The sequence below is a fragment of the Prionailurus viverrinus genome, chromosome C1 (genome assembly GCF_022837055.1).
Source record: "Prionailurus viverrinus isolate Anna chromosome C1, UM_Priviv_1.0, whole genome shotgun sequence".
NCBI lineage: Eukaryota > Metazoa > Chordata > Mammalia > Carnivora > Felidae > Prionailurus > Prionailurus viverrinus.
In genome coordinates, this window is record NC_062568.1 from 7,384,381 (window position 1) to 7,409,172 (window position 24,792).

Sequence of the window (24,792 nt, forward strand, 5' to 3'; positions counted from 1 at the left end):
TTTGTTCATTTGGGTCTCTTTCAAATATTACCCAGGCAAAACAACGACCACAACAGCAGGAGCAGCAGCAACAGACCTTTGCTCTAGCTCCGACAGTGGGAGATTTGATCCTCTTATGTTTTCCCTGCATGTTATTCCTACACCCATTCCATCACATTGCATTGTAAAATATCAGTTGTCAAGGCTTATTTTCTCCCCTGGACTATCAGCTATGCGATGCCAAAAAACGATGTATTCTTTCAGCTCTCTCAATATTGGGCCCAGGCTGTATTGGCAAATGAGTAAGCAATAAATGCTGGCTTGACATAGTGATTATGGAATGGAAGAAAAGTATTTATTCTTTGAATTTTCCCCACGAAATCATGTTCTTAATCTCTGATCTGTGAATGTGTCTGAGCTGGTGCGTGTTTGTGAATCATCTCACGTCGTATGCAAAATGAAGGATAACTGTGGATGTTCTCAGGAAAGGTGTCCATAGTCTCATCAACTTTCCGGGGCAGCCTGTGGCCCTAAATAGTTTGGAAATCATTAATATAGAATCTCCTATTTTTTCTCTCAACATAATTTTCAAAAAAATCATTAATCCTTTAAAGTGATAATGGCTCCAGATTACATATGCCTTAGGCATTGACTTCCTCTTATCCCTGATTCTTCTATTTTGTCCAATATCTGCTTCTCCAAGAAATGCAAGCACTTTCTTTGAACATTGCATATGCAATATCTTCCCATGAGTCTACAGTGCGGTCAATGAGATTCCTTTAACGAATTATTTGGTTCTCATTTCAGCATATAATCAGTCTTGTCAATTGAGAGGTAATCAATCATTATTATATCTACAAAAATCGAGTTGACTGTAACCCATTATTTGCCTGACTCATGAAGCATAGATATCATCTAAGGCCTTCCCTCTCCCTGACCTCACCTCTTAAGAAAGGGCCAAAGTGAATCAAGTAGCAAAATAGAAGTGTGACTGATTTGTAGAATATGCAGTATTTTAATTATTTGCCATTTAAGTGCTTTTGATCTTTTGTCAGCTACTTAAACCTACAAAAGAATGAGACAATTTTGGATCTTTTTAACAAATGATCAAATACAAGACTTCTATTAATGATGTTGTATTAGTTAGAGGGAAGGCTGAGAAGCAGACCCAGAAGACAACGGTTCCGCAAAAGAGACATTTACTCTATGTCTGCTAATGGCACAGACCATGAGAAATTTTCTGTTTCAGGAAGTCGTGCCCTTGAGAGTAACGAAGGCCTGACATCATCAACATGTATTTCCCAAGGCTTTCTCTTTCTCATCTCCCACCAGCAGCTAGAATAGTGAGGAACGATTCCAGAGTATTTTCCAAGCAAGCGAGACAAGGGTTGCACATTATTCTTCTGCTCATACTCCATTCTTGAGAACTTAGCGACATGGCTATTCCTAGCTACCAAAACCCAGGACGATGCAGTACTCCTGAGCAGCTCTGCACCCAGATACACCCTATCATTCGAAAAGAGCAGAAAAGATGTTGTTTGAGAAGTAACAATCTCTGTTGGATGTGTAGAATTAGGATTTAGACACATGCATCCAAATTGGGCAAAACCGACTGCTTTGGGGACCTGAGGAATGGATTCTTTGTTTCTCTTCCTACTGGAGGCATTCAGTAGTCTTGAGTACTGTGAGTTCAAAATAGCCTCTTTGAGAAGAACGTGAAAGCCACTTAAAGAAATGAACGGAACATAGGGTTGGGTTTCAGCAGGATAGACAAAAGGGAATGATGAGGACCCAGAGGTAAGTCAGCCCCAATTGGGCAAGTTAGACGGTCATGGAAGGTCCAGGCACGAGGCAGTAGAGAGGGTAAAAGAGGCCTCTGACAGTAAACAAGAGGAACACAGGCTTGGAGCCCAGGGCTGAGTGCACATCGCTGTAGCTCCTATAAAATCTGTGAAGGGAAGGCAGGGAACTGGAGCTGAGAACCAGAGCAACAGGCAGAAACCTAGTTCTGGAAAATCATGCTTGACTTCTAGAAGCCTGATACATGAGTTCCCAGAGTCCATTTATAGTCAGGATGAAAAGAAAGACCTAGATCAGCCACAAAGGAGATCACTACAGTGTGGCCCAGCTAAACACGTAGGTTCTTACTAGTTTTTATTCTCGGGGGCTTAATAAAGTCCCACAGGCTAAGGCAAGTTAAACCGGCAGGTGTCATTGAAATAATAATAAACCTAGCCACAGGTTTAAGGAATCATGAGGGGCCAAGGAACTAACTCACCTTAGCTTCTTGAATAAAACCCTCATCTCTGGGTTATATTGAAGAATGGATCACTGTTTTTCAGACAGGAAGGCAAAGGGTATAAGCTAAGAAAAGAATCAAAGTGAAAACATTTCCAAGCCACAAATGTTAGCAGAACAATTGGACATTCACATGCAAAAAATTTAAATAATAAAATAAAATAAAATAAAATGAAATGAAATAAAAGTGACCATAGACATACACCTTACACCCTTTACAAAAAACTAAGTCAAAATGGATCATGGACCCAAATTTAAAAAGTAAAACCATAAAACGCCTAGAAAATAACATAGGGTAACACATATAACCTTGGGTATGGTGATTCCTTTTTAGATATGACAACAAAGGCATGGTCCATGAAAGAAGTAATTGATAAACTGGATAATTGATAAATGAAAAACTCTGCTCTGGGAAAGATAATCTCAAGAGAACGAGAAGACAAGCCACAGACTTGGGCAAAATATTTGCAAAAGCATGTCTGATAAAGGACTGTTATCCAAAATCTACAAAATTCTTAAACCTCACCAAGAAAATTTAAAACCTGATTTAAAAAAATGGAATAGGGAAGCCAGTTGGTTAAGCATCTGACTCTTGATTTTGGCTCAGGTCATAATCTCACAGTTTGTGAGATTAAGCCCTGCATGGGGCTCTGCCTTGATAGCATGGAGCCTCCTTGGGCTCCTCTCTCTCCTGTCTCTCTCTCTCTGCCCCTCCCCTGCTTGTGCTCTCTCTGTTTCAAAATAAATAAATAAACCTTTTTTTTTTTAATGGGCCAAAGACCTTAAATGACATCTCACCAAAGAAGATATATAGATGGAAAATAAGCATATGAAAAAATACTCTACATCATATGTCATCAGGGAAATAAAAACTAAAACAAAGATGAGACACCACTACAAACCCATTAGAATGGCCAAAATCCAGCACTGACAATACCAGGTGGCTCAGTTGGCTGATCATTAGACTTTTGCTCAGGTTAGACTAGATTAGATCAGATTAGCTCAGGTGAGCTCAGATTAGACTTTAACTCACCTCATAGTTCGTGAGTTCGAGCCGCACATCAGGCTCGTTGCTGTCAGAGGGAGCTCACTTTGGATCCTCTGGACCCCTTTCTCTGCCTTTTTCCCCGGCTGTGCTCCTGCAACAATAAATAAACATTAACAACAACAAACAAACACTATTAATACCAATGCTACTGAGGGTGTGGAAAATGAGACCCTCTCATTCATTGGTGGTGGGAACCCAAAATGGCAAGGCCACTTTGGAAGACAGTTGGAGGGTTTCTTACAAAACTAAGCATACTCTTACCATATGATTCAGCAGTTATGCCCTTTGGTATTTCCCCAAGTGCAATGAAAACCTATGTCCACACAAAAACCTGCATGAGAAGGCTTGTTTATAGCCGCTTTTTTTTTTCGTAATTGACAAATCTTGGAAGCAGCCAAGTGATCCTTCAGTAGATGAGCAGGTAAATAAACAGTGCTACATGCACTCAGCAGAATATTGTTCAGTGAAAAGAAAAATGAGCTATCAAGCCATGAAAAGACATGAAAGAAACTTACACGCATTTTACTAATGAAAGAGACCAATCTGGAAAGGCTACATTCTGTATGATTCCATTTACATGACATTCTAGAAAAGGCAAAACTATAGAGACAGTAAAGTGATCAGGCATTGCCTGGGACTGGGGGAAGGGAGAGAGGAATAGGGAAAGCTCAGAGGATTTTCAAGGGTGTAAAAGTACCCAGTACGATACCATAACAGTAGATAAACACTCACACATTGGCCCAGATTCATATAATGTACAAAACCAATCGTGAACGGTATTATGAACTATGGCCTTTGGGTGATTATGTTGTATCACTGTAGGCTCACCAACGGTATCCCATTTAACACTTTGGAGAGGAAGTTGACGGGGGAGACTATGCATGTGGGGGGACAGGAGGCACGTGGGAAATCTCTGTTCCTTCCCCTCACTTTTCCTGTGGACCTAAAACTGTTGTGAACATAAAGTCTTAATAAAAAATAATTTAAAACAAGGTTTCTAAGGAGAGAGAAAAATGTGACAGTAAGCGCCGAGGGCCTGTTATAAAAATCAGTGATGGGTACGAGTTTCAGTTCGGCAAGATGAAAATGTGCTGGACACGGACAGTGGTAGTGGTTGCACGATGTGAACGCTCTTAATGCCACAGAAGCGGACACTTGAACACAGAATGGCACGTTTATGTTATGTCTCTTTTATCACAATTCAAAAACATTTTTTTTTAATTTTAATAAATAAAGCGGTCGGAAGCAATTATGGTGGACATTTTAGAAACTCGCATATGCCATTTGTTAGAACCAGTAAGTTAAAGAACATGGCTTTTGATGTGCCTGTTAACGTGGAACGTAAATATTTTACCAGCCTACTGACGCCTGAGCCCAATGATTGGATCTTGAAATTTTCGTTGTTGAAGTTAAAACAAGTTAACATAATAATAATAATAATAATAATAATTAAATAATACAGAGCCAAAAAAAAAAGCCTGTGAGAATGGGACACTCAGGTGAGTGACAGAGAACCCCAGTCCAGGGCACCCGCTTCATAAGAGGGTCTGTTCCGCACAAACTGTGCGACTGGCCGCTCTGACCACCTGCTGACTCCTACCATGTGTCCTTCTGCTCTGGCTTGGGACAGAAATTAGATATAGAGCCGTCTTCTTATACTCTTGCTACCAAAGCAAGCATGGAGATGTTCATTTATGCGGTTTTTTTTAATGTTTATTTATTTTTTTGAGAGAGACAGAGACAAAGTGTGCGTGGGTTAAGGGGAGGGAGAGAGGGAGACAGAATACAAAGCAGGTTCCAGGCTGCGAGCTGTCAGCACCAGAGCCCGACGCCGGGCTTGAACTCATGAGCCGTGAGATCATGACCTGAGCGGAAGTCAGACGCTCAACTGACCGGCGCCCCACGTTTATGTGTTTCTACACGCTAGAGACTACCGATGAAGGGACAAAAAGGAAACACACTTGGCCTCATTTCCCCTTCTCTGTTCACACCTTCCATAGGAAGACTTAGGCTCTTGAGGACTCCTGCCCCCTGGTTCTCACAACCTTGTGTCTTTCTCTCCCCCTCTGAACCCCACCCTGTGAACAGGGGCTGGTCCTCTGACTTGCTCCAAATAAATACAATATGGCAAAAGTGCAAGGATACAACTACCGAGGATAAGCCACAAAAAGAATGCAACTTCTGTCCTAAGGTCCTTTTCTCACTCTCTTGTTACCTTGCTGTGGAGGTAGCAGCCACCCAGCCATAAGCTGTCCTCTGGAGAGGGCCACATGTGTGGAAGAAGCCAGTTCCACCATTAGCCAACCTTCCACAGGGAAGCGGGCTTCCCAATAGCAGAAGAGTGAGCTGGGAAATGGATGCTCCTGGCAGCTCCTGCTGATGCCTCCACAAGCATCCATTCAGCCACATCTGGGTCCTGCCCCAGAGAAACGGTGAGCTAGAAGTGCTTGGCATTGGGGGGCGACTTCAGCATGGTTCGTGAGTTCGAGCCCCGCGTCGGGCTTTGTGCTGACAGCTCAAAGCCTGGAGCCTGCTTCAGATTCTGTGATTCACTCTCTCTGCCCCTTCCCCGCTCACATTGTGCCTGTCTGTCTCTGTCTCTCTTAAAGATAAATAAACATTGAAAGAATTAAAACCAGAAGAAGAAGAAGAAGAAGAAGAAGAAGAAGAAGAAGAAGGAAGAAGAAGAAGAAGAAGAAGAAGAAGAAGAAGAGAGTTTGGTGTTTTAACTACCAAGTTTGGTGACATTTTTCTTCATGGCAACGTATTACTAAAACACACCTAGATAGTGCACATCAGTAATTCTCAAGGAGGGTAGGGCAAAAAACTCTTGTTTATCACAGGTGCTAAAGCAGAGATGGCTGGTGCACCACGCAAATCCACGACCACTCCCTCTAGTGGAGGATTGTTTCTGGAAGCGGCTGCCAAGCCTGAGCCTACATTTTCCAGAGCCACCTCCCCTCCCGCACATAGATGTGGGGACCCGCGCGGCCAGTTCTCACCACCGAGACGTGTGTGGGAACGTTCGTGGCTCTTGCAGGCCGCGGGGGTGGACACAGAGGTGCCCTCCGTCCCGTCTCTCCGTACCTGCCAGGCTGAATTCCCTAATGAGTATAAAGTGCAGTGCTGACTGGCTCAGAGGCCAGAAACATTTGTTCTCAATTATTATAAACACAGCATCTGTTCTGGACACGAAATGAACTTTTAATGGGTTAAGCCCCTAAAATGCTGGGGTGTGCAATTTTTGTTACAGCAGCTAGCGTTACTCTAAATAATGCAGCGGCGATACAGGAGCAGAGTTCAAAAGACTGAGATAAGACGCGCTCCACATGGAGACCGTCCACATCTTCAGTAAAATCTTCAGGCCAAAATCGAAAGCGTCTTTACTTCAGAGCGATACCCAGGCTACCCCAGCTAGGTGCAGCCACTGGCGAAGGCAAAGAGAGAGGATGAAATGCCATGGGTTTGAGCTGGGACCCTCACTAAGTCTGGTGCTGTCATATCATTGGGGGGGGGGGGGGGGAGGAAAAGCCTTGTGAAATTCTGGTCTTTATTTCCTCACTACAGAATTCTTCTTAAGTAGGGGAATGTGGGTGGTTTAGGCTTTCGAGCGGACTCACAGAAGATCCAAAAAGGGGTGGGATCAAGATGGTGGGGGGCGGGGGTAGAGAAAGGGAAGGGAAGGGTCACACAGCTTGGGTAAATATGGCTCTATTTTTGCAGGATGGGACATTTCATAAACTATTTCTGAAAAACCCGAAAATGGAAGCTCTTTACTTGGAGTTCAGAAAGGAGCTTCAAGAGGTTTTGAATTCCTTAACATTTTCCACAAAATTTCAGTGCTTACACCCACGCGTATCTTTCTGGGATTCACGACCCCTCAAAAGTTTACAAACTATTTCTGGAAAGTTACTTTGGTCATATTATCTGGGGCATTTTGATTTAATCTTGCTCTTGTCAACTTTTTTCTTTTTTCCACCTCCTTAAAAGTCTTCCTTAAAACTTATTACCAAGGGGAGATTTTATAAAAGCCAGATGAAGAATGTGTTTTTAAATGTGTGTTTGAACAACGCTCGTTCTGTCTGCCTCTCTGTTGCTTTCTTAGATTATAAACTTGATTAACACAGAAACCATGTCTTTCTCTCTTGGAAACCTTCTTTTCTCAGAATACCCCAAACAAGTTCCCAGACTGGATGGAGAATAGAAAATAAAATTAAAAAAAAAATGTGATTGGTTTCTGGTGATGAAGTGTCTAATCAAGTTCACTCAAAAGTCAATAGAAATACTAGAAATAAAAATTGCATTTTCTATGCCACTGTCTGGTTAATAAACTTTGACAGACATGTGTAATTACTTTAGAGGCAGGAAGACAAAACGATGGATGAGAGGAAGCAACTGATAAGATGTTATTGACTTAAATAAGGAAGCCAATTTTATGTGATGGATGTATTGCACAGAGGACCAAGAGGCAACTATGATAATTCTTTTATCCCTATGTAGGGTGGCCTGTTTAAAAGGAGGGTCAAGTATGGTGATTTAAGACATGTCTCTTGTGCATATTACGTGTTAATGAGACTGGTCTTTTTTTTTTTTTTTTGAGGTTTATTTTATCTTTGAGAGAGAGACAGGACATGAGTGGGAGAGGGGCAGAGAGAGAGAGGGAGATACAGAATCTGAGGCAGGCTCCAGGCTTTGAGCTGTCAGCATAGAACCCAAGCCCGGGCTTGATCCCATGAACGACCTGAGCCAAAGTTGGACGCTTAACCAACTGAGCCACCCAGGTGCCCCAAGGAGACTGTTCTTAATCTACATTTTACTCCCCTGCCTTGGACATCTTCTCCTATGTCCAAATTCACCTGAAGAATCCCGGTACAAACAGAACTGTTGGTATGATTTCACTACCAGATTAAAGCCTCCTCTCTCCTGGAGTGATTAAACAAAACATTTGCTGGTGATTATCCAATTAAAAAATATGAAAATTAACCAATATTACTGCTTCAAGTTTCTTGACAAAGCTAACAAAAAGGAAAAGGCACACCTGGATGGGACTTTTAGTTAAAACCTATGAGAACAAATTATTTGCTAATCATTTTCTATTAGTGGAAGTCTTTTAAATACCTGTTTTATAATAAGCAATTCTGCCCCTCGCTTATGTAGGGAGGACCAGTTTTATTACACTGATTAGCTTGGAGATGGGAAAGACTAATGTGATTTGGAGTTCACATGTCTCTGTCTCATGCACAATTCCAGATGTCAGCAATGCGGATTCAGGTTGAGTACTGTGCCAATGGTTTGCTAAGAATCAACCTGTGAAATTGGACATGCGGAGGAGAAGTGGGCACATGGAGAAGCCAGGCTGATGTTTCTTTTCTCTGCATGGTGTCCGTGACTGAGGCTGACCACTGAAAGAATCAGAGTGAAGAGGAAGGCCTGGATGGCCTGTTAGGCTTTACGAAGTGCAGGGTGCCCGCAGCTCAGCTCTGGGGAATAGGTATAGATGTGAGAAACACATCTTCATGCCTCTGAAAACCCACTGGGGTGCAGGTGGTACCCAGAGGACTAGAGAGGAGACAGGGGCCTCTTGGCATTTTGTACATTTGCAATTAGAGGATGCCCCAGGAGATGGAACCCTAGAGGGGAAGAGTGTGCCCAGTGAGGTCACCTCCAGCCATGGCCTGGCAAGGTGCATCTCTCAAATAGTTGGTAGGATGTGGGTGTCCAAAAGAGGGCCAGCTCAGAGGAGCAGGATCAGGCTGTCTCTTAAGCATTTGCCAAACACCCGGGGAGTGGGAAGGCCAGGGCAGGCAAGGTGAGATCTCAGGGAATGACCTTCACAGACCACTCCTTGGACCTGAGGAGGTCTAAGGAGGCAGGAGACTGCCTTGAGGCCAAGGACTGGAGGTCAGAGACACCCTCACTTTTCTGTCAAATCAGCCATTGTCTGGGGCCTCCTGGCACTTGGTAAGCAGGCAGGGCAGCTTGGTTGGGCTAAGGAGAATCCACTGAAGGAAGTTGTGGATGGTACTCCTTAGAAGCAAAGCCCTCAGAAGCCAGGGGAGCAGTGGGGGGTGTGCATACAGAAATGGTGAGAGGGGCTTGAGAAGATCCATATAGAGCCGTACTTGTGTTTGCTATACTGTCTTACCCAGAAACAGCTGGGGCTGGCCTTGGAGAAAATAATACGGGGCCTGAGGTCTATAAACCTACAGGCAAGGACTAGTAGCCATATGACTACAGTCTTAGTGTAAATATGCTCTCATTTATTTATCCGTGCAGAGTGGTGAAGCCTTGAAGGGTTACATACAGATCAGAGAACTCCAGAGCCAGAAGGGACCTCCTGGATCACTCCGTGAGAATTCTTTTTCCCATTTTGTAGCAAAGCTACTGAAGGACCAAGACAGATAAATGACTTGCCAAAGGCCACATAGCTGTCTAGTGGCAAATCCAGGATTAAAATTCACATTTTCTGATCTCAGCTCAATTTTCCTTTCAATTATACAAGATACATTTCTATAGAAGGTGCATAATAATACAGAGAAAGGTTGTAATCTGAAGATTTGCAATTCCTGCTTTGAAAATGTCTCCATCTTCATGTAATATGGTGGGGCTTTGGCACCATCGGCTTATGAATCTTATATTCTTATTCATATCATCATAGTATTTCATATTATCCTAAATATGAACTGTTGTAATATTCATCTGCATTTACTAGTGTTTATTCCCTTCACTCTACAGAAATTTGAGTTTTGCATTATCCTCTTTCTTCTCAGAAGAAAGAATGCCAAGACCCTTTACCTCCCCAGGGCCAGCTTTCCTAAAATAAATCCTTTCTAGATTTTCCTTCTAGAAAATGGGGCGGTCCATTTCTGACTTTTTAGCCAGTTACTTTCCTGAGCTCTGATAGAGATTGTTACATCGCTCACCAAACTGACCTCCAAAGCAGAAGTTAACACAAGAATGCCTTCTGTAACCTTATATAAATGGTAGAAAAAAAAAGGACAAAAACAGAAACAAAAAAAATGACGCCTATAAAACCTTAGGTGGATCATGGAAGATTGTACAGTTCAGCTATGGCTTTGGGTATTAACACCAACGGGCTGTGCAGGCAGAGCAATGAGAGAGCCCAGAGCACTCTGGGCCACGGCCAGGGAGGAAAGCCAGAGGACTAGCAAAAATAATCCTGCTATGTGACCCTGACTGGCTGGTGCAGAGCCACATTGCTCTCAAGGTGAGCCCGGTTTTCCCCTCTTCCAATTATCACATGGGCAGAGAGGGTGTTCTCTGTGATTTCCAGACTATTCTTAGGGCTGTTTCAAGGGAATACACAAGGACACAAAAAGTAGTTTGGGATACAGGTACTTCTTTGAATGCCAAATCTGTCATTGGCTCTAGGACATTATCATTTAGACATGTTATGCCTCAGCTTATCTATTTTACAGTGAAGGCTTCAAGGACATGGAAAGATACTATGTTATAGTATTATTATATACAGTGTAATTATGTACTCACTGTACATTGCACACAACATACATGTCTGTTGATGGAGATGAGGCACAATTTGAAGATTAGAAAGTCCTAGTTCTCCTTGGAGACAGGGCCAATCCTCTAAGTTTCCCTGTAGCTTCTTTGTCCTTCCTTTTGTTTCCTCCCTCTCCAAGCCTCACAGGTTTGGACTGAGTTATCTCTTATTTTAGTTATCTTTTATTCCTCCCTTCTTATAGGTAAAACACATCTAAGGTCTTCTCTGTATTGTGTTATAGAGAATGAATTTTGGTCCTAGTAATCATCTTGAATCAGCAACAAAAGTTTAAATCCTCAGTGATTCTCTTAGGACAGGTTGTTTTATAATACAGCTTAGGATATTTTTCACCGAACTGATAAAAATTAAATAAAGTGTTGGGGTTTAAAGTCATCACATTCAGTTATCTAGAAAATCCAATTTTGTAGCACATTTTGATTCTATTCCATGACAGGTAGATGAGACAATACTATAATCGAATTTAAATGTCTACTGTCAGTTTAAAATCATAGGATTTAAAAAAAAATATGCCATTAGAAGAAAATAGAGATACATATTCAGGAAGTAAAAGTCAAGACAAGACTGAGAGAGTGTATAGAAGGATACAGCTTCTAGTTCAGAGAAGCAGACAATAAAACTTGAGTTTGTATATTGCAGAGTTGCAAGGGAGGTGGCCATTCTGTGTAGCATTATGATGAGAATACCTTGGACAGCGAACGTCAGTGTAGGGCACTTCCAACTGGAGGGATTTCCGAGAAATCCTGAAAAAGTTGGGATGGTTTAGGACAACCTTCCAAGAATTGGAAAAGTGCCCGCTTACCTGGTGTTTTAGGTTGATCTGATATACAAGTTGTACTTTTTATCATTTGTAAGTGACCTTTTCTAAACAAATAAATATAAAACAAATCCCTACACACTTTCCCTTTTGATATGGCTCTCAGTACTAATTTGATTCTTGACATATTGTCTCGCTGTATGTAGTTAGAGTCTTTCTTACGGTTGATATTAATTAATTAATTACTGGATTATCCCTCACTAGACTGATATAATTATATCATCTACTATTTATAACAATGTAACATAAAAATCGCAATGGACTGTGCATATTAAAAAATAACTCAGTAAATATTTAGCAGACGCTATTTGCCTGTGTCAAGGCCATTTTCCTTTTTTCCCCTGGTCACCGTTTAGTTTGGGATCCACTTTTCCTTCATTCGATTTAAAGTCTGGCTTTATTTTATTTATTTATTTATTTATTTATTTTTTATTTATTTATTTTTGGGACAGAGAGAGACACAGCATGAACGGGGGAGGGGCAGAGAGAGAGGGAGACACAGAATCGGAAACAGGCTCCAGGCTCCGAGCCATCAGCCCAGAGCCTGACGAGGGGCTCGAACTCACCGACCGCGAGATCGTGACCTGGCTGAAGTCGGACGCTTAACCAACTGCGCCACCCAGGCGCCCCTAAAGTCTGGCTTTAAAAGTAGATCTCAATTGGTCTACCACGGTATTTTTCCAACTGTGTGTTGCAAATACTCAACCCATAGATGATAAAATAAAATTAATGTGTCACATTACCTTTCTTTTCCAGATACCACAGAATAGGAAATATGAAAACGTTTCATGTAGATTAAGGGTAAGAAAAATTTCATCATTTTTTTTTTCTTAGTAATTTTGTGTACTTACATACTGTGATGTGAAAACACATTTTCTCTTGTGAGTCTCAGTCAAAAAGTTTGGAAACCATTGGTGTGAACCAATCATCAGGCTTCCGTTTCCCTTGTGATTGGCCAATTACGGATGTGCAACAACATTTTGAACACTGAGCTTTGAGAGGAAGTTTTCTAAGTGTCATCCAGAAAAGTTTGCTCTTGGACTACAGGAATCACAGGGTATAAGACAATCCCATTTCTTCCTCTTCAAGTTTTCCTGCATGGATATGCTGTGGAATCTTGCAAACATGAGATGAGCTGGCCTGTGGAGCTGAAAGATCACAGGGACCTGATCTTTCTTCTTAATGACGTCATCGAACTGCCAAGTTACTCTGGTCTTTCCTTACCTCTGAACTTGTTAGTGTGATATAACACAGTTTGCAACTAAGCTACGTGGCTTATGGGTTTCAATTTTTTTGGCAGCTGAATAAATTCTAAGCGATGTAACTACCATCTTACATTTTGGCGCAAACATTGAGACTGTGACTACCTTATTTAATAAACTGTGTGATAAGTGATTATTACATGTGAGGTTCTAAGCACTGGGCAGCTGTGAAAAAGATGAATCATATATACCCTCAATAGTTTATATTCCAGTGATGTAGACAAGTAATAAATAATGAAACAGTTAATGCATTTAGATTATAATTAATCCTCTGATAGAAATAAATAGAATGGCATGATAGAGTGATTTATTTGGTTAACAGGTTCTCCTTTAAGCCATATGCTAACTTTTCTGAGGAGGTGAAGCATTGGAGCTGGGACTTTAAAAAGAAGCTAGCCATGGGAAGAGTGACAGACAGATCATTACAGAAAGAGACAGTACAAACTATAGACTGTACTGCTAGGAGAGTGCACTCACATACTTTTTCTATTTTAAATATTCAGTTCTGGGAAGTTTGAACCCATGGTAAACCTTTTACAGTGATCCCTTGGTAAGAATTCTAATATCTACTGGAATGCACACCTCCAGATACTAGAATTTACTGGATTATCCCTCACTAGACTGATTATCTTTTACTTTACTGGATTATCCCTTAATGGAATTGAGTCTAGGTCTCTGAGCAGCCAGCTTAACACCTGGACATTTGAAAGGCTCAATGTTGGTTGAATAAATTAATGAATGAAAACTCCTAGGGATTTTATCCATCTGGTAATGACTGATGGCTCATAGAAAACTCAGAGTCCCTGAGAAGGCTTACCCAGTTTGCTGTGGTCCACTGCTAGGAAAGCGTATCATCAAACCACAGGTAAGAACCCAAAGATATGGCTATGCTATTTTCCTTTAATGATTCCCACTTAAGATATGTTATTACACAGAAAAATCTTTTGGTAAAACCCAAACCAAATGTTAATGATAGATACTGCTGGGTTAGAAGGTGTTGTTGGTGATTTATATGAATTTCATTTCACTTTATCACTTTTTATTTTATATAATTGTAATGTATCATATGTATTAAACTTTAAAATATATCAATTCTGTGTTAGAATGGGATTTTGTGTATCTAGTGACTCACTAATCCCTGATATTTACTTCTGAAAAAAACTTTCCTGATCCCCACTTCTTCTGTTCCCTGTCTGAATAATTGATGGCCCTTAGGAGTCCACATCGTATATGTAATGTGCAACTCTGGAGTGACAACGACCACATTTATTGTGGCCTTATATTGCATTGTATCCCTCACTAAATTATAAAGCCTTTCAATACAAGATGTAGGTTTTATTGTATTTTTCCTCCAGTGGCTACTATAGGGCCAGGATATGCTGAGGTCTCAATAAATCAAAATGAAAAAGGATGAAAATCAAATTCTCTGTAGAATCAAATTGTCTTGTTTTGACTCTGTTGACTGAATGTCACAATATACTCTGTTCTTTCTTAGCTCCGTTACTGCAGCAACTTTCTACCTGTTTTCCCTGGCTCTTCCTCGCCCAGCCTAGCCACCCCTCATCGCTCCTTAGTGTTATTGCACAATGCAGTAGAGCTTTATAGTTGAAAGTTTGAATTTCAGTCATGACATTGATTTACTATGTGATTGTTAGAAAATCCCTTTACCTCTCTGAGTCATAAGATCATTTGGAGAGCAGATCTTAAAACCTAAGTACTTATCAGAGTGAAAGACAAAGAAATATTGGCTATGTGATCAGATTATTCCATTTCTTTAGAGACTTCTAAACACTCATCTAATTTTTTTCTACCATTCTCCATTTCCGTGTCAAAGTTCATGATAAAACTTCCAAAATTCTCAAAGTCTGTAGTCTCATCTAAGTGGGATTTCTCAACATGGGAAGAGCTCTGTCTTTTTGCAGCCGTGCCTGAAACCAAATATAGAAATCTGTCTACTTTTCAAGTTTGACTGGCAGACTTTCCTAAGCAATAGACCAAAGCTATGTCCTCTAATCTGATCTTTGTCAGTAAAGAAAGTGATATTTTGGATACTTGTTATTTCTTTTTGATTTTTTCAGGTAGGAGGTGAAGAAAAGTACTAGTATGGGTTAAAGACTTTGAAAACCCCAACAAGAGACGTCATTTACTGAGTGTTTACTATTTTCCTGGATTGGTGATACATATTTTAGATACATCATCTTCCCATAAATAATAATTATTTGAAGCACTGTTTACTTTTATTTATTGATTGATTTATTTATTTTAATATGAAATTTATTGTCCAATTGGTTTCCATACAACACCCAGTGCTCATCACAACAGGTGCCCTCCTCAGTGCCCATCATCCAATTTCCCCTCCCTCCCACCCCTCCCCAGCAACTCTGTTTATTCTCAGTTGTTAAGAGTCTTATGGCTTGGATCCCTCCCTCTCTAACTTCTTTTTTCCTGCCCCTCCCCCATGGTCTTCTGTTAAGTTTCTCAGGATCCACATAAGAGTGAAAACATATGGTATCTGTCTTTCTCTGTATGACTTATTTCACTTAGCATAACACTCTCCAGTTCCACCCACGTTGCTACAAAAGGCCATATTTCATTCTTTCTCATTGCCAAGTAGTTTTCCATTGTATATATAAACCACAACTTCTTTATCCATTCCTCAATTGATGGACATTTAGGCTTTTTCCATAATTTGGCTATTGTTGAAAGTGCTGCTATAAACATTAGGGTACAAGTGCCCCTATGCATCAGCACTCCTGTATCCCTGGGGTAAATTCTTAGCAGTGCTATTGCTGGGTCATAGGATAGATCTATTTTTAATTTTTTGAGGCACCCCACACTGTTTTCCAGAGTGGCTGCACCAGTTTGCATTCCCACCAACAGTGCAAGAGGGTTCCCGTTTCTCCACATCCTCTCCAGCATCTAGAATCTCCTGATTTGTTCATTTTAGCCACTCTGACTGACGTGAGGTGATATCTCAGTGTGGTTTTGATTTGTATTTCCCTGATGAGGAGTGACGCTGAGCATCTTTTCATGTGCCTGTTGGCCATCTGGATGTCTTCTTTAGAGAAGTGTCTATTCATGTCTTCTGCCCATTTCTTCACTGGACTATTTGTTTTTTGGGTGTGGAGTTTTATACATGGAAAACCTGATAGACTCCACCAAAAGTCTGGTAGAATTGATATGTGAATTCAGCAAAGTCGCAGGATACAAAATTAATGTACAGAAATCAGCTGCATTCTTATACACTAATAATGAAGAACAGAAAGAGAAATAAAGAAACTGATCCCATTCACAATTGTACCAAGAATCATAAAATACCTGGGAATAAACCTAACCAAAGATGTAAAAGATCTGTATGCTGAAAACTATAGAAAGCTTATGAAGGAAATTGAAGAAGATACAAAGAAATGGGAAAACATTCCATGCTCATGGATTGGAAGAATAAATATTGTTAAAATGTCAATACTACCCAAAGCAATCTACACATTCAATGCAATCCGAATCAAAATTGCACCAGCATTCTTCGTGAAGCTAGAATAAGCAATCCTAAAATTGGTATGGAACCACAGAAGACCCTGAATAGCCAACGTAATATTGAAGAAGAAGACCAAAGCAGGAAGCATCACAATCCCAGACTTTAGCCTCTATTACAAAGCTATAATCATCAGGACAGCATGATATTGGCACAAAAACAGACACATAGACCAATGGAATAGAATAGAAACCCCAGAACTAGACCCACGAATGTATGGCCAACTAATCTTTGACAAAGCAGGAAAGAATATCCAATAGAAAAAAGACAGTCTCTTTAACAAATGGTGCTGGGAGAACTGGACAGCAACATGCAGAAGAATGAAACTAGACCACTTTCTTACACCATTCACAAAAATAAACTCAAGATGGTTGAAGGACCTGAATGTGAGACAGGACACCATCAAAGCCCTAGAGGAGGGGCGCCTGGGTGGCGCAGTCGGTTAAGCGTCCGACTTCAGCCAGGTCACGATCTCGCGGTCCGTGAGTTCGAGCCCCGCGTCGGGCTCTGGGCTGATGGCTCAGAGCCTGGAGCCTGTTTCCAATTCTGTGTCTCCCTCTCTCTCTGCCCCTCGCCCGTTCATGCTCTGTCTCTCTCTGTCCCCAAAATAAATAAACGTTGAAAAAAAAAAAAATTTAAAAAAAAAAAAAAAAAAAAAAAGCCCTAGAGGAGAAAGCAGGAAAAAAAAATAAAAATAAAAAACCTCTCTGACCTCAGCCACAGCAATTTCTTACTTGACACATCTCCAAAGGCAAGGGAATTAAAAGCAAAAATGAACTCCTGGGACCTCATGAAGATAAAAAGCTTCTGCACAGCAAAGGAAACAATCAACAAAACTAAAAGGCAAACGACCGAATGGGAAAAGATATTTGCAAATGACATATCAGACAAAGGGCTAGTATCCAAAATCTATAAAGAACTCACCAAACTCCACACCTGAAGCACTGTTTAAAAAAAATACAGGGGTGTCTGGGTGGCTCAGTCGGTTAAGCGTCGGACTTCGGCTCAGGTCATGATCTCGCAGTCCATGAGTTCGAGCCCAGCATCCAGCTCTGTGCTGACAGCTAGGAGCCTAGAGTCTGCTTTGGGTTCTGTGTCTCCCTCTCTCTTTCTGCTCCTTTCCTGCTCATGCTCTGTCGCTCTGTCTCTCAAAAATAAGTAACCGTTAAAAAAATTTTAAAACCCTTCTAAACAAAACAAAGCCAAAAAACAGATATCCATGTTCCAGTTCAGACATCAGAACCCAATTTTCTGGGAGAGACCCAATAGTCTATTATTTAACATAGATACAGCTTTAGCGAAGCTTTGTTTTCAGGGAAAAATTGGGAAACACTGAATTATCATTTTAACATGTGCACCAGAATGGATCAAAGAGAGTTTTTCATAAGGAAAAAGAATGGAAACTTTGTCAAGGACTATGATTGCATCCTACTTGCAAGCTAACAAGTTAACCTTCCCAGCTTCTTGGGTGCTGGCGGAAAACACGAGACAACTTGCCCAGAAAAAAAAGAGCCAAGTTTATCACTCACAGCGATAGCAATAGCGAAAGGGTCAGAATTTTCTTCTGCCAGTTCCTGAAGCCCCAATTTGTGTAGGGTGATACAAAGAGAGCCATGTGACGCCTCCACAGGTAGTGGGTTATGTTACAGAAAACCTCGAAGCTTGCTTCAGGAGACAGTATCTGTGTCTTCCTGGGCTGTTGGCTACGCACACACACGTCCTTGAAGAGTGTGGAACCAAATCAATCAGCGCCTTGGCCCTTAAGACACGTAGAAACACAAGACCGCTGCAGAGAGATGTCTCCTGACAAGGTGGACTATGATATCCCAAGCAAGTGGAGTAACTCAAGAAATGTTCAGAGATCAGAAAAAAATGGGAAATATAAAGACGACAGCAGCAAATGCTTAGGTATGTTTTGCAGAAGACTGGTCCAGATATGGGTTATGTTTAAGCTCAGTAAATCGAAACATTCATATAGAGAACTTCTGATGACCAAATTTCGTTCCTACTGCCGTTGACTTCCAACCGAACAAAAGTTACCATAGAAATAAGGCCAAGGCTAGCTACCTTAAACGTCCTTGACCTCCGCACAGGTTTGGGAGACCTGTAAGTCAGCAGCAATTGCCTGACAGTTCAATACACCATCTACTACACGTGTCTGGATCTCCATCGCATCATGCACATTTTTGAAATAAAATGATGAACAACAGGGCAGAATCAGAAGTGATTCAGACCAATAGCAGAACAAATATGTACTTGCAAGATTTCCCAAATTAAATGTATTAAACACGTACACAATGGAAAGCAGAAACCTGAGCCTTATGTCATTTCACTTTGGTTTTTAGCTGGGGGACAATACCATCGCTCGATTAATTAGGTTTTTTGTTTGTTTGTTTGTTTGTTTGTTTTCGTTTTTGGATCTAATTCTCCGAAATTCTTACTGAGGAACCTAAATGCTCCCAGTTTTGTTCCATTGGTAACTTTCTTTTCTGTCTCTGTTTACTTCAGGTTTTCTTATCTCTCCACTACCCTGTGCCAAAAGTATTGCAAATGCACATTAATCCATACCATCTGGAACATCCTTTTTAAGAAGGGAAAGAAGAATGTGAGGGCTGATGGATTCAGCACACGGCCCCCATCCAACATCTGTGACGAGGTCTGTGGGACTTAGCAGGTTTCTTTAAATTTCATCTGAATGCCATTCACCCCCCGCCTTTTCCACAATGAAAGGGCTACTAGGACTCAGAGGGGTTTCCTGGATATTTCAGGAAGTGGTGAGATTTCCACTGGATCTTTGAAGTTAAGTAACTTCAGGACTCAGGGAAAATTCTGTCAGGAGCCACAAGATGGGATAGAGAAGCGGTAAGAGCGAAGAAGCGCCACTCAGTCGCAAACAAGAAATATCGACTGCATTTTTCTCAGCACCGGCAAAGCTCGGATACAGTTGGAGATAGCCATAAAGACACTGAGTGATGTAAACACATCATTTTGCTTGTTTAGTTATTCTCAAAACATGTAGTTCTCATAAGGTCTGCTATAGATCTAATTCCATTCCAAAGTGCAGATTAAGATTCAAATACAAGTTTGTATGTTCCTGTTAATAACAAAAGTAGTAGTGTTGGGAGAGAGACCGTGTGGAGTAAAGTTAGTAGCTGAGAAAATGCTCTGTCAATAAAGGAAAGGGCATTCTAAAGATGAAACGCCTTGTCTCATTTCTAGACGGACATGTTTTATTCCTCAGAGAAACCTATGCTTCCATTGCCATTTGTATAATTTTTCTTTATGATAATTTAGCAATTGACTCAGTATTATCTTTAGTGAGTAATCTTCAGAAGTAATGTAAAATGTGATCATTGACTTGTAAAAGAAAGTCTCTATTTATTTGGATATAGTTTCACCAAGTATTTGAACACATACACTATGATGACAAAATTAGGCAGGAAAAAGTGCTTCTGAGGTCCGAGCATCCGCTCCGAGCCAACGTCTGACTGATGAGGAGGACTATTTTACAGCCCGGATAGAGGGGCTTATTCTGCGGAATCTGGTCTCTAGCCATTTGACCTGTCTTGCATTAGGGTTTAACTTTTGGCAGAAAGAGCCCTTCTCCATGTACCACAGGAGTCATCCAAAAGCCCTCGAGAATTCCACCACTGATGCGGCAAGGACGAAAGTCATTGCCACTCTCGTCGCAGAAAAACTTAACTCCGAGTCATACACAGTCCCTGCTCTCCTCTTGATAGGTTTGAGAAGAAATAAGGGGATGAACAAAATGAGTCAAGGTGAAGGAGGCAGCTCACAGGAAGGCAAAACAATATTTCTCAAAAAGAAAGAGCATGAGAATCATGTACCCAATCCATTGATTTCTTGCTCTGACTACTCTCTGTAATTCATCTGCTAGAGCCATTGGCGCCACGTAAAGTACCACAAAGGCGCATCATCAGGCTTTTTTCATTGTAATTTGATGGCTTGGCGGGCTCATCCCTGGGAAACAAAGACGGTTCAAGTCAGTTAGCCATTACACTGACATTTGAATTTGAGAGAGAAGGGCCAAGGAAGTGTCTCTACGGAGCAGTAAAAGAAACAGATAAGGTTAGAAACATCTTTCCACTAATGGATGATTTAGGTAGACGTGTTGATTTAGATAAAATGGTCATTTCTCATTCTTCTGCTCTTCCTTCTCCTTCTTCTTCATTCCACTTTTTCTTCCCCCTCATCTTGGTACAGAAACCTGCTGGGAAGCTCTGTAGTCGAAACAACAGTGGTTGAATCAGAGAATGCCAGTCGGATTGGATTCCAAAGAGAAGCTGCACACGAATGTTAGTAAGTGCCAACTCCGTCTCCCTCCTCGTTTGCTTCTTCCCCTCTACATCTTTTGCAACAGCCCTGAGGTACCACATTGGCAGAGATGACCCAAAGAAGGAAGGAAAACTGTCATTCTGGGAATCCAGTTGCGTGGACTCAGTTCTGACTCTAGTACTTACTAGGTGTGACATGTTGGGCCAGCTACTTAACATCCGTAACCTGTAGCGGTCGAGAATACCTGTGTCATCATATTATGAAAGATTGAAAGGGTGTGGCATAAAGGAAAGCTCTCAGTGTGATTCTCAGCCGTGGAAACATCAGCAATCATCATACTCATAATATTTTCTTCTCTTCTACTGTTGCCATTTTGTCCTGTATTTTCATTGCCTCTGTGGCACAAACTTGGACTACTTACTGTGCAGTTCGATGTGTAAACGTGTTATGAAGGTATGGACGAATCTTTACACCTATGGTCATATCTTTCAGCATAAGAGGGAAGATTTATTTTGAAGCTGGCATGATCTAGTCCCCTTTCCCCCCTAATTTAAACGTCTCTGTTATACATAAATTCACAGTCTCTTTTGTTGTCCAGTAACTGCTACACTCCGAGAGGCCGGACTACATAGCAGGAAACAGACAGGCCCTAAATACGTTCAGTGTTTTCAAAGATGACAATTTGAAATGCGAAAGCTGGAAGATACAAAATGGAGGAAATATGAAGCTATTAAGACGGAAGAAAGCAGGAAACATTTGGATTTAATTCCATCCTGGACTCATTTCACCAAAGTTCAACGCAACGCCAGACCTGAGCAAATGTGATTGCTCTCCTGTGCCCTTGTCCTTTCCGTCTTCTTTGTCCTTTTCCTCTGTAGAACTAGGTTAATGCCGCAGATTTTATAAAGGATCATATCTCAGTCAATTAGTAATATTACTCTTCTAGAGGTTAAAAAAAAAGAGAGAGAGCGAAAGAAACTCAATTTTAGGCTCTAGTGCCTCTGAAGGGGGTTGTTTGAAGCTTCAAAACATAAGAGAGCATGAAAGGGTGTTATGCAGACTGGATGCATTTCGATGAACTAACTCTGAACGGGAAAACTGCTTTTGTAAAACACTGAAGAATGACTCTTCCATAAAAGGTCCTTTGATCCAGAATTGCAAATGTGACCCCACTAGGAAACCAGTGGTGCCAATAAGAGGTGGCTTTTGGGGATGTGAATCGACTTTGTAATTGTTACAGATAAGGTATTGGTGACTCGCATTTTATTTTAAGCTATTGTTTTCCTTATGGAAAAAAAAAGGAGAGAAAATCAACTTGACAATGGATGGAGCAACTCTCCTGGTCCTCACCCACCACCCGAATCCCATCGGTTGGTGTCTGCAAAGCAAATATTATTTCAAATCCGAAACTAATTTTTGGAGGGATTACAGGGAGATTAAAATCACAGTGAAAAATAATTCCCTGAAAGATGACTAGATACCATACTTCCGAAACGTCTTTAATCCCCAAGTTTCACAAATGTTCAGGAAAAGATTTGTTAAGATAATCGGAATAATTCCCAAATGGTCTTATTTTAAAATGTTTAAAGTATATGTAAATTTTACATAGAAAGAAACTAATTATTTGCCTATTTTAACAATTATCTAGACATTATACTTACAAGAAAAACTTAATTATCAAATCATTTTATAGCCCATAAAATCGTATAAGCTCACTAACAATTGGGAGCAAATCGCATTTAACGTTCTTGTAATTACCCAAGTAAGACCATTTGTGATAAATAAATGTATCTTTTCACCATGTTGGAATCGTGACAGACTATATGACAATTTCATACAAAAATCTGTTAATGTCAAAATGTAAGCATTTATCAAATACGTAAAAATAAGTGCAATAAAGATTTCCAGGAATGTTCAGAAGTAACTGATGATCTGATGTATTTTGGGTAAATATTGACTTGTGTTTATGTGTTATGGGTATGCTTATGTGTACGTGTGTGTGTGTGTGTGTGTGTGTGGGTGTGAGTGTGGGTGTGGGTGTGGGTGTGGCATGCAGTAATGCTACATAGGATAAAAATGGTTAAATGCAAGTATAAGGTTTAAATGTCTACTTTGCTTTGTTTGGCCTGCTATATATTTCTATTTTGAGACTGATGAGCAAAACATATAGACAAATTGATGATTTCAGTTCATGCTTATAAATAATATAGCATAAATATACATGAAAAGATTTTCCTGTGTTTTTGAAAGTGGATTTAAAGACAAAATCGAATCTATTAACTAATGACAAGCGACTAATTTGGCTATACATGTAACATACAATGTGCAATTTGTGTATATTAAACTATCATCTTGTCCTATCTGACCATAAATGTGTCCCAGATTTCCCTATGAGTCCCTAAATTCCCACTGCTATTGCAAATTCTCATTTTTATAAGAATGTGGAATAACCAAAATGGTTTTTCTATAGAAGAAGATCATGTATAGGAACAAAATATAAGAAGCCATAGAGTGATTTTTAAAACTTTATTGGCGGGGTTAATATTACTTTTTTTAAAAAAAAATAATGTTTATTGATTTCTGAGAGACAGAGACAGAGTGTGAGCAGAGGAGGAGCAGAGGAGAGGGAGACACAGAATTCGAAACAGGCTCCAGGCTCTGAGCTGTCAGCACAGCGCCTGATGTGGGGCTCGAACTCACTGACCGCGAGATCATGACTGAGCTGAAGTCAGACATGCAACCGACTGAGCCACCCAGGCGCCCAATATTACCTTATTTTATGCAGTTTCCTTTATTTCTGAAAGGAAGAAATTTTGGCTCCCGATTAATTGAGTCTTCATGGCTTTTTAAGTCAAATACTTCTGAGAAAATGTCAATTACCTAATCTTAATAATTGACATGCATGTGCTATTATCACAGACTCTCTGTTGAAAGGTGAATACAGATATAACGTGATACTGAATATATGAGTGTTTGGCCATTAGGAAAGCATAATATTTTGCAATGTTTCCCCCCTATTTGTCAACTACATCTAATTGATTACCTTCCTGTAACATTTTATTCTGTTTGTGAAACCCTGTCCTTAGCCATCTCCCTCTTCCAAGCGCGTATCATAAATTATGAAATCAATGGCACGTCTTGGCTGGCACACATAAAATTGATAGCTTCCCTTTCTTATATTAGCATAATCTGCCAATTTATTAGGGAAGGGTGAATGGCATGCTTTGCTGTTAGAACTGGTCACGACAGGTCACTCGAAAACTTATTGATGGTGTGTGAGACACGCTTTTTAATTAAAATGTGGGACTGAGTTGGCTAGTCAACCACCCTTTTCTCCTTACTCATCACATTTATTGAGTCATGTATTTGCTTATTTATATTATTTTAAATGAACAGTGATGAGTCAGGATAGCGTACAAAAGGCATGTCCCAGAGGAAAAACACACACACACACACACAAAATAGCATGATATTTTTTTAGGGCAAGCACAAGCACACTGCCTGGAAAAACACTGTAAGAAGATAGGAACCTTCAACATGATAACTCGGACGAGGCACATTTTTACCAGGGTTACTGGCCACTTTGAAACTTCCTCCTGTCCAACCCCGACTTGATCGTTTTAAGCAAGATCGCTTCCCCACTTTTACCCGCTTTCTTTCACAAAGTTATAACTTAGGCAAGAGATTCCAGTCCCAATTGCACAATATTCTCGGGGTGGTTGTGATCTCAAAGGATGTTGTGAAATTCTCAAGGCAAAATTAATTGCGATGTGACTTAGGCTTTTCAACTGAAATGTGTACAATAAAGTGGCCGGAGAAGGAGGTTTCGTGGATCAAGAGGGAGGTTATGGCCAGAGGAGGATTACAGGGTGTCAGAACTACAGGACCCGGGTGGCTGGCAGGGATTTCTGCTTTCATCCCACAGACATCTGCGGGTGAGGGCACGAGATGAAAAGCCATGCATCCTCTCTGTAATTTATATTGCCACAACATTCCACCGTGGCCGCACTATTCAGCCCCAGG